The sequence below is a fragment of the Bremia lactucae genome, assembly GCF_004359215.1.
Source record: "Bremia lactucae strain SF5 chromosome Unknown BlacSF5_NotPlaced_200_SHOA01000120.1_2678225bp, whole genome shotgun sequence".
In the NCBI taxonomy this organism is placed as follows: domain Eukaryota; phylum Oomycota; class Peronosporomycetes; order Peronosporales; family Peronosporaceae; genus Bremia; species Bremia lactucae.
Genome location: NW_027152213.1, coordinates 109,965 through 121,830, shown reverse-complemented (window position 1 = coordinate 121,830; position 11,866 = coordinate 109,965).

Here is an 11,866-nt window from a genome sequence, read left to right as displayed (position 1 = left end):
GTCCAGCACATACCACTCTTAGCGAGTTGTATTACAAATAACCCAGTCCATGAACACACGTTGATTACGGTGTTCATGCAAGGTCTTACGGACGGTCCCGTAAAGAACCACCTGTTCCGCCAGGAACTGGATACGCTTGAAGAAGCAATATCCGTTGCGGAACAGGAGGACGTAAAGGGCTTTGATAAGCCGTGGTCAATTCTAATTGACTCGAGAGCGTCTTGCAATTATGCTCGACGCCTTTTCCTTGAAGGAAGTCAACAATAAGTTGAGGCGCTTAGAGCGCATGAAGGTGATACAATCACTGTTCGCTTAGCGACTGAAACTCGTGTCACTGTTCCCAAAGTTCCATTGAACTTAGGTATAAAGTTTCTGGACTTTGACAGTATGGAACGCTGTCTCGTCCTGGATTTGGATTCGAGATATCATCTCATCCTTGGTATGGCCTGGTAAGAACACCATGAGCCATGGATCGATTGGAGATCCAAGACCTTAGGCGCCATGCGCAATGTTCCTAGCAAAGTTTTGGAGAGTCATGAACCCACCTTTGTTATGCAACAAAAGCGCTATTGGCGCGAATCATTGAATGAGTCTGTCAGTGTTTTAGACATTGGCATGTCTGAGTTAATAAACTCTAATGTTAAAAACATTAATTCTAAGCCCGACTCAGCAGAAATAAGTGGAACGGCACGTTCTCCGTCGAGTGACACTCATTGTAATTAACGATTCACTAAATGCTGAAAGCATTGTTGGCCTAAGGCCAAATCATCAAGGGTGCAATATCCCTGAGATACGTGGAGTGGCACGTCTAGGTCCACTGAGTAAGGTCGGCCGAGGTGGCATCATGCTGAGTGTCAGTAGTGACACTGTTGGCGGTTCGCCAGGACCTCAAGGGTGCAATATCCCTCAGATACGTGGAGTGGCACGTCTAAGTCCACCGAGTGTGGTCGGCCGATGTGGCAATGTCAATAGTGACACTATTGGCGGTTCGCCAGGGCATTTTGCGTCAACCCTCCTAATGCATGTGAAGCGACACGTAAACGTTCGCTGGATAAGGAAGTTGAGTTACCTAACTCCTTGTCGGATGTCAAATTAGACACCATGTCTTGTATAGAACCAGTACAGGCTGGAAAACCCGAGGACGTGAATGTCCCGGCCTCTAAGAGGCGTATTGTCTTCACTCCACGACAGGATGGACACGAAGAGTGTATACCCTCAAAAAGTGATACGAGTGAGCAATTACATACGCTTATAAATGGTGTAACCGGTAACATTGAGGGGGAAGTTAGCCTTGCAGCAATCCCTTCGTTACATGCTCTTTTAGAGCTAGACGAAATGTCTATTGATGAGTGCGGTCGAGCCTTAAAGGCTGGCGACTTATCTGAAATCGTGGTCATTCCACCAACAATTAAGTTAAACTCATCGCCACTTCTAGACGAAGCTGTCCTGGATGACACAAAAGCTGCACTTAGTGGGCGAAATGGGTCATCGATCCTTAAAGATCCTACGGATCCCTTTTATTTCTTGATTAAGGAATTCCAAGATGTATATGTAATAATCCACTATCTGTTTTACCTCCAGACAGGGGTGTTCGTCACGAAATTGACTTGGTTCCGGGAACCAAATACTGTGTCACAAGACAATGGCCTTTACCAAGGGAGCAGTGTGACGTCATCGACGATTTCTTCCGTGCTAAGCACGAGGCTGGAATGGTACGAGAGAGCAAATCTCCTCATTCGACACCGACATTTTGTGTCAAAAAGCCAAATGGTAAATGGCGCGTTGTACATGCTTATAAATAAGCTTAATGTTGTCACTATACCAGCACAAACCCCCATTCCTAGAAAGGATGTTCTTCAGAACAATACGGTGGGATGTACACTGTACGGTGCATTGGACTTAGTCCGATGGTTACTACCAATTGCTCATCCGAGCTTGCGATATCCCGCTTACAGCAGTTAGCACCCCAAGCAGCATGTTATGGGAGTGGCTTGTTATGCCACAAGGGCTTTCCAACCTCCCGGCAACATTTAATCGTCTAGTAACGCAACTGTTTCGCCCTCATCGAGGTTATGCGCAGACTTATTTCGATGACATTTTTGTCCATAGTCGTGCGGAGCAGGGTCGGTCGGATATGGACAACCATTTAGACCATTCGCGAGCAGTGCTCGAGTGTATGCGTACAAATAAATTGTATGCCAATGCATCTAAATGCATTTTTGGCGCAGACGAGATTCCTTTTTTAGGATGCTTCATTGGAAAGCGAGGTCCTAGAGCGGATCCCGCTAAGGTAAAAGCCATATTAGATTGGCCGGTTCCTAAAAGCCAAAAGGATTTGCGTAAGTGGTTGGGTCTCGCCAATTATTTACACAAGTATAGCGAAAATTACGCTGATATGGCTAGGCCATTATCTAATCTCCTTAAAAAGGATACAGAATGGTGCTGGACTAGAACCGAAAATAATGCTTTTCGAGCATTTAAGGATAGTCTTATCCATGCCCCGATTCTGGAACTGCCAAATCCAAATTGGCCTTTCAGTGTCGTCTATGACGCATCAGATTTTGCCATTGGCAGTGCTCTGTTACAAACAGATGTTGATGGGCATGAACGTGTTATTGCGTTCGAGTCTAGACAGCTTAAAGCTGCGGAAAAGAACTACCCAGTTCATGACAAAGAGTTACTTGCTATGAGTATGCTCTCGTCAAACTCAGAGTTCATCTGCTCGGCTCTAAGCCGTTTGTGATATATACAGATCACGCGTCATTACGCGCGGCGACTAAGTCGCCCCATTTCTCACAGAGAATGGCCCGATGGCTATCCTTTTTTGCGGAATACAACTTCGAGGTGAAGTATTAGCCCGGCAAGCAGAATGCTTTGGCCGATGCGTTATCACGCAGGCCGGATTATGAGCTTTCTCATTTAACGACTATCTTGTCGCCTATTCCTGAATTAATCTGTTCGGCTTACGCCAAGGATGAACAGTGTGTAGCTCTGCTACGAGCTTTAAAGAACTCGTATTCAGGTATTAAATTGCCGGCACGTTTGCGTGCAAGGTTACATCGATTTTCTATCGATAACAACCTGTTGCTTTATTGCACAGACATCGCAGACCCTCCGCGTGTCGTTGTTCCTCATGATGAGGATTTGAAGTACCGAATCCTCTATGATGCACACGATACTGTCCTTGGTGGTCATCTCGGTAGAGAAAATACCAATGGCTCTATAAGCCAGAGTTATTGGTGGCCCAAACTTTATAAATGGGTCAGCACATATATTCGCACATGCGAAACTTGCCAACGGGTCAAACCCTCGGCGCATACTGCTGCGCTACTGGCGAGCTTTCCCGTCCCTATTGGTTGCTTGGAGTCCATCAGTATGGATTTCGTTTTCGGTCTACCGAAAGATTTAGCCGGTAACTCCGGCATAGTGGTCTTTGTTGACCGATTGAGCAAAATGGCTCACTTAGCGGCCGTGCCGGATTCCATTGATGGAGAAGGTACAGCAACGCTGTTTATCGATCGTGTGTTTCGACAACACGGTTTGCCAGTGGCAATTGTTTCTGATCGGGACCCCGTTTCACGGGTAAATTCTGGAAATCAATTTTCCGGGTGCTTGGCACCAGATTGGATATGTCCACTGCGGACCATCCGTAGACGGATGGTCAAACTGAACGTGTCAACTGCGTCATTGAAGACATTTTACGCAGTGTGTGTAATCAGACACCAAAACGCTGGAGCTCAATACTCCCAGTGATGGAGTTTGCGTTACATAACGCTGTACATACCTCTACAGGCTATACTCCGCTCTATGTAAACGGTCTTACCCACCCACGCGTTCCATTAACGATACCACTGCGTGGTTCAGGGCTTGATGGGGGAGAATTAGCCGATAGGCTTGCTGATATCAGCCCTGTTACCGTTCGGAACAAGTAAGCGAGTTTCTCGTGACGCGATTTAGCGTCTTAAGCCATGTAAGGGATACGATGGCTGATCGCCAAGACAAACAAAAAGAACAAGCAGATGCCAAAGGCAGAAGCTGTATTAATTCTTATATGGTCGGAGACCGAGTTTTTACTAGACGCTAAAAATCTATCTACTAACTTGGTTTCCGCGGTCTTCAAGACCAAATTGCGTCCGCGCTTTATTGGACCATTTACGGTCGTGGCCAAGAAGGGCCTAGCTTATACGCTAAACCTTCCTAGCAAGCAGCGTACACACCCAGTGTTCTACGTTGGCTTGCTTAAGCCATATTGGGACCCTTCCCGCATGGACTTAAAGATGCTTGCGCCGAGACAGGCGGTCGTACCGCAGATTGCTGCATCCTCACCAGAATACCCAGCTGACCCTCTAAACGAGCTGCTGACGCTCCAGTGTCAAAAGACGGTCCCGAACCGCCTCAAAAGAGCTCTCAACCCGAGCAAGGACCTCACGAAATAGTTGCACCTCGTGCCGTAGAGCACCAACTGCTTCCGCCAAAATTTCGGCCCCCTCCCGCACTGCTTGATGCGCGTGGGAACCTTCAGTTTCATGTGGAGAAACTTTTAAAGCGACATCGTCGTAAGGGTCAATACCAGTATCTGGTGAAATGGCTAGGGTACCCATCTTCTGAAAACTCTTGGAATTCGAGGTACCTCTTCGGCAAGATTGTCCGTACGCCATTGATGTAGCGGGGCACTACGACTTGTACTGCTTCAGTACAAGTCCAGTTCGCACTGCTTCAGTTGCGAGTGGTGCCTTACGTCACTTCACGTACACTAGTACGTGCAGAGGAAGACTTCTCTTTAAGAGAACCACCTTAAAGAGGGTTAAATGAAAACCGTAATAATATAATTAAGTTTCTTCTTCTTTCTATCTGTTAATGCTTACTTAATTATAAACTAATACTAAGCATTCAATTGAAATCTTATCTGTCTCTCTCTCTTTGTTTACGTTAACAGCTGATTAGTCTGCGGGATTAATAGATTTAACGGCTTATAACTATGTATGAATAAGATTTCCGAGCATTACTACATAAAGTAATATTCTCCAAATATCATCTACCTTTTAGATAATGTATTAATTAACAACCTCAAGTGTTCATTTCATGTAACGATACACCCCGTTACAGTTGACGTTTTTGAGCGCCAAGCTCAGGGTCAACTCGCGTCAAACGACGCTTCCCCACCACAAAATGTGGGATGAGGTGGATCTGTAGCCTCAGTGCGGCTTCGATTAATGGTTGTACGGTCAACCGAAACTCTGAGATATCGGCTAGGCCGATCTTTGTTTTGTGGCATAAATGCCGAACGTAACTGGCCTTTGGCCTTAAGATTAGCAAAATCGAAGCGAAGCTTCCGTTCCAAACGAGCATCACCTCTATCCGCAGACTCTCGGATATTCCAAATATAACGAAGTCGGCGGGCCCGGTGGACCCAGTTTTCAAACGAGACTTCGTTTTCACTCCTCGTTTCGTTTGAAATCAAAGCGATCGGAATTTTTCTCATGGAGGTCACCGAAACCCCACGGGCTTGATCACGTAAACGCGTCAGATACTGACTTCGCGTCATCACCTTTGGCGTAAAATATTGCTCATGAAGAGCGTCACGGGCAGCAATCTCCTCCCTTGTCCTCGCCGGGTCACCAAGGATCCAGGTGCCCAAACTGTGATTCGCTATCTCTTTGAGACGCTCGTCCGCACTAAGCGGGGTGAATCTATATTCACTTTAAGCTTTAGCTTTCGCTACCCGGCAGCCCGACGACGATCTCTTTCCTCTATGAGGCTTATCCGCTCTTGCTCTTCATCGAGCGGTTTCGTAATGATGTTAGACTCAGGGTACCGTGTCCTGCTCAATGTAGTTAAGACATCAGCGGCACCACGTTCTGGGAACGGATTCGGGGCCCGCCGACGTTCATCCGGAGGAGAAGGAGTGAAAGAACGACGCTTTTCTCCTCCTCCTCTGATGGTGAGTGACTTTTAAAGTCCACCATTCCCTCATCGTCGAGGAAAGATCTAAGAGTCTGTGACTCACGCGTGATTGTCATGAGACAAAGGAATCAAAAACACAACCGAACGGTTAGCTGTTTAAGTTCCAACGTCAAAGAGGAAATGAAGCGAAAGTTGTCAGTCGGTGTCAACAGTCTGATGGGGGAGGGTGTAATGGGGCACACATCGGTTGGAGAACCGTTGTTTTGGTACATTAACTTTATGGGTAAATACCCTTTTGTCCAATTTTTAAAATAGTTAGTTACTTAAATCCCATTTATTATGGGTAATACATGTGGTCGCCGCCAGATATAAATCTGGCGGCCAAAATCTATTTTAATTTAGCAAGGTAAGGTTTTTAGATTTAAATAATTAAATAAAGTGCAGTTCCCCTTTTAATCTTAAAGCGTAAAGTGCCTTTGTAACAGACTAAAGTTGCCCTACTGTTACACAGTCCCCGTTAAGTAAACATGGTGTGCTTTAGGGGATGGTCAATTACTAAATTAAAGTAATTAGACCCAGCACTCGGGTGTGGTGCACATTTGTGACCAACCCTTGTGTATGTGATGCACATAGGTGCATTCACATTAGGAGGGATGACGCCTGGCGTCATCCGTTACGCGAGGTATCTAGAAAGATATGCTTACAATACATATTAGTGTTATCTATAGAGATGACATTCTGATTGGTAAAATAGGTAATTATTTTTAGTGCGATTAATCATAAATCAGTCTGAAAACAACTTTCTACTTGGTAAGTGCGGACGAGGAGCCGGATTACCGCTCCCGTGACGACAACTAGCCAGAGTACTTAGTACGTTGGGTGAGGTCGCTAACGCGCCCACCGCAACTTCCTCACTGCACGCAAGAGAAGCTGGTTATACCGCTTTCTCGCTGTGCTAGGGTGTGTGTCTAAGTAATGCGTGGCCGCATTACGACGTGCCCGCATACAGCCTTCCTAAAGCTTGCGCATTGATCTGTAAGAGATAGAAGCCTTTCTAAGGTATATCCTCTTGGGCACTAGTTGCCACTTGGTTCTACGAACCCCTGAATCCCTTGAACTAGGATTCCTTAAGCTTTAATAGCTTGTACGACTCCCTTGTTAAACCCATTAGTTTAATAGAACTTAGTGACTTTCTGAGTCTGAAAGTCTTCCTCTGACTTTAGGAGCGAGGTAGCACAGCTACATACTTCCTACACGCAATACTTTCATTTATTGTAATTACGTGTCGGCTTTAGAAGCAGCTTCTTATAAAGCTTAAACGTAATTACATGAAATTAAGAGTTAAGAATGACTTACGTTTTTTGATGGTCACGCTGCAGATTTCGGTGCTATCATCCTTGAATTTACTTCGTCTATGCTAAGGCGCATCAAATCTTTTTATTCGAAAACTAGTAATCGGCTTTGGTATGCCCGGCCGCAAATTGCTCAACGTCGGCCCAAGCGCTCGCATTTCTGAGTAATCGCGACTTGGAATAGCGTGAAGGCAACACATAACGAGCAATGGTAATAACCCTGCAGAAGGCCGCTCATCGCCTTGACAATCGCAAGCAAGTTGTATCAAGAAAACGTTTGTTTGTCATATTTTACTTCGCACTTGACGACGGCTTTGTTACGGGGCACTACGACTTGTACTGCTTCAGTACAAGTCCACTTCGCTCTGCTTCAGTTGCGAGTGATGCCTTACGTTATTTCACGTACACTAGTACGTGCAGAGGAAGACTTTCCTTTAAGGTAACTAGCATAAAGAGGGTTAAATGAAAACCGTAATAATATAATTAAGTATCTCTTCTTCCTATCTGTTGACTCGAACTTAATCATAAACTAATACTAAACATGCAATAGAAATCTTATCTTATCTTATCTGTCTCTCTCTTTTGTTTACGTCTACAGTTAATTAGTCTGCGGGATATGCATAAGATTTCCGAGCATTACTGTATAAAGTAATATTCTCCAAATATTATTTACCTTTTAGATAATATATTAATTAGCAACCTTAAGTGTTAATTTCATGTAACGATACACCGTTACATCACCCCTCCTAAAACGACAATCACTCTGACTGTCATGGGATGGAGTGGTCACTATGTGATCACTTAATTTCAAAACGATGTTGATTGGTCAGAACCAGCACCGCAGCCGAAGGCGCAGCACTATCAACACCCCGCATGAGATTGTCCATCGCATGAAGAACAATCTCATGCGGGGTGTTGATAGTGCTGCGCCTTCGGCTGCGGTTCGAGCAGCCGCGGGTGACGCACTGTTATCTCTTGCGGCAGACGGAACTTCTGCCGTAGTATCTTCCACTCGCGCAAAACTAGATGTTGCGGGTGCACGTGGTGATTCACCACTCGAATACGACCCCTCTTTGGGGGTCGACTACGAATGCGAGTCGGACGAAATGGCCGACTCGGGGAGAATAGAACAGTCGCCTGATAGACGTCAGGCGGCTGACTATGAGCCTTCGAATGAGGGGGCTCATTCTGATAGACGAGTTAATAGTCTATTTGGTTCCGACGACGAGGATGATTCCTCATTGCCCGTTCCGTCTCCCCTACGGTAACCTGCACCTGTTTATGTGCAAGGTGATGACGATGGCATAAGCCATCGTAATAAAAGTTCTTGTGGTACCCTGCTTCAGTGGGTACCACTCAGGGGAGAGAAGAGAGTAACATGTCTCATCTCGCCCCTGAAAAGAAGCCGTTTTTCTATAAAATAAGTTTTTAGTAGAATTTATTTTGTATGATTCATAAAAAAAGAATATAAAAATAATATATTTAGAACAGCGTCTTCATCAGTAAACACCACCTAAAAACATACCAATAGTGGCAAAAATAGCTTAAAAATACTAAAGGTTTTTAAGCCTTGGCTTTTGCCAGAATGGCTAATCAATAGCTTGTCTGGAGAGACTACTCCTCACAATAAATATTTATTGCGACAAAGCTCTATGGCCTTGACCCCAGCGCGAAGAACTTTCGCGCTGAGAAAGATTTTTATCTTGATGCTTTTCTTAAGCATCGATGGTTTAGTGGCAACAACAAGCGAGAGATAAAGTCTCGCTTATGCAAGCCTGGAGCGCGTTCATTCGCAATGTCAAAGAAATGGACGCGAAGCCTGGCTTCAAAGACTTAACGCGAATCGCGTTAAGTATGAGAACCGAACTCCACCCGGTGTAAAGTATAAATTGCATCGGTTGTAACGTGAGGCTGGGCTTCCAAGTCTCACGTGGGGTGACCCTTGTCCGTGTTGTGTTGAAAACACAAAGAGAGTAAAAGGGGATATCTATTCCCTTCTTCGCCCGGGGGAAGGGCTCGCATCTCTATCGAGATGCGCGATGCGATTGACGTTTTTCAATTGATTTACAAGCGCGTGTTTTCCGATAGACCTTTTGATCCATCGGATGGGTCTCGTCATACTGACGGACGAGGCCCTCAACGTCAGCAATCAGCTGGAAACGAGGCTCCCAGCTGTCATGTGAAGGTGGGTAACCGCGCCAGCGAACAAGATAGCTCGTTTCGGTGCCCCCTTCACATCACAGTGGTTTTGGGTACGTTCCACAAGAAAACGTTGTCCACCGTGGGAATTCACCAATGGTTGTGGCGGAGGTGAAAAAAATAGATCCGACCCATGTGTCGGATCTAGAGTCGAAGATCGACAAAATCGATCGCTTCCTCCATGATTTGGAGGAGGGACTTGACCACGAGCGTGGTAAGCGTCACTCGTTGGAGCAGACGGTGTAGGCTCACCATGTCGAGCGGTTGGAAGACCGTTCGAAGAGTGCGTACTTCATTGGAGTACGAACAGAAATATCACGCTGTTCGCGATGAGCTGTCGGCAGCTTATCGCAGTTTCGAGGATATTCGGAACCGGCATGAGAAACTTCAGGTTCAACATGAGAATCTGGTTCGCGATCGCAAGAATCTTTTAGGGATTCTTGAAAAGAGTGGTCAAATCCGTCCTCGGAAGAAGCCGCGTACTGATGCTACGGGCGGAGCCGACCAATGTAAAACGTAGGATGCGTTCGCATCCTACGTGGCAATTCTATTGTGTACGCATTGCCTCTGCGATGCAGTATACGGAAAGGCCCAATGAACTTGGGTAGTAGTTTACTGCTACCCACGTTAGTGACTACACGCTTAGGTAGGTTAACCGTAGAGAGTAGCACTAGATCATTAATTTAAATGAATGAACATTTGCTCTTCCATGTTTGTCTGCATTCCGTTTCTGACGGTCCACTGCGTTAGCAATGGAATCTTGAACGAAACGATTTATTTATTCTCGAATTAGGAGAAATTCTTCTGCTAAATCATTTGTTTTGTCTTTTTCAGTACGCTTTGTGCGTACTGCCATGAGATCATTCTCATCTTCGATGTCGATTTCTTCGACATCGACATCACTCGCGTCGTTGTTAACTTCGACGCGTGATGCGCATGAGCCAGAAATGGTTTTTCTTGAGCGAGCCCCCCCCCTTAAACTAGAGGATTCTTCTAATTGGGTGGGTATGCGAGGATGGCGTAAGCCATTCACGAAGAATGGTGTATGCGTTGTAGACGCATGCGCCAAATTATTGATGGCGAATTCGACCATCGGTAAAAACTCGCTCCAATTCGGATACGATTGGACGTAACCTCGAAGTATCTCTTCGAGGACGCGATTTACGCGTACTGTTTGACCATCCGTTTCAGAGTGGTCGGATGTTGACATAGTCAGCCGTGTTCCGACAGATCGGAACACGGATTGCCAAAATTCCGCCGTGAACCGTGGATCTCTATTCGAGACCAGTTTACGGGGTAACTCATGGAGTTTGAATACCGTGTCGATAAAGACACGGGCACAGCCCGGAGCCGTGATCGACCCTGGTACTGCAGCAAGATAAACCATCTTGCTAAATCTGTCTACAAAACCAAGGATGCCATTGTTTTTGTGATCGTCATCGGGAAATCGAAGACGAAGTCCATAGATACGGACTGCCAACACTCTGCCGGAAGTGGTAGAGGTTGAAGAGGTGCACGGGATGAAGGGCTAGGCTTCACCCGTTGACATACCTCGCAAGCACGAATGTACTTGCGCACAAACTGATACTGGCGGGGCCAGTAAAAGTCGCGACATACTGTGAGGTAAGTCTTCTCACGTCCGCGATGCCCACTTGTTGGAGCATCGTGACACTCATACATGATAATCAAGCGCAAATCATTGCGAGTTGGGACGACGACACGTGGAGTGTCACCGGTAACGGCTGTGTAATACAATAAGCCGTTACGTGTTGTGTATCGATCGGATGACGATCGATATAAAGCCGGTAAATCTTAAAGAGATTATCGGATGGATTCATTTAATGATCCATCAAACATAGAAGGTCCTTATCTTCTGTGTAGGCTTTCTTTATGTCATCAACTAGGGTTGATGACGGAACACTCGTAGTGAGTGTTGCAACAGTGGGATTATTTTCACCGTTGGAGTGCACTGCTGACTCAAAATCGCGTTGGCGTGATAACGCATCAGCGACGACATTAAGTCGTTCTGGTTTATATTCCACAGACAAATTGTAATCCACGAAGAAGGATAGCCACCTCGCCATTCTTTGCGAAATGTGTGGGCCGTTTACGGCCGTGCGTAATGACGCATGGTCCGTATATACGATGAACGGTCTATCTCCTAGGAGATAGACCCTAAATTTAGCCAATGAATATTTCATGGCAAGGAGTTCCTTGTCATGCACTGGGTAATTGCGTTCAGCTGGTTGCAGCTGACGCGATTGGTAACAGACGACGCGCTCCGCGCCATCTGTATCGTATTGCATTAACGCACAGCCGATTGCGAAATCGCTGGCGTCACAGACCACATGGAATGGTCTGTCTTGATCTGCAATCGCCAAGATGGGCGATTGCATCAAGCTTTGCTTGAT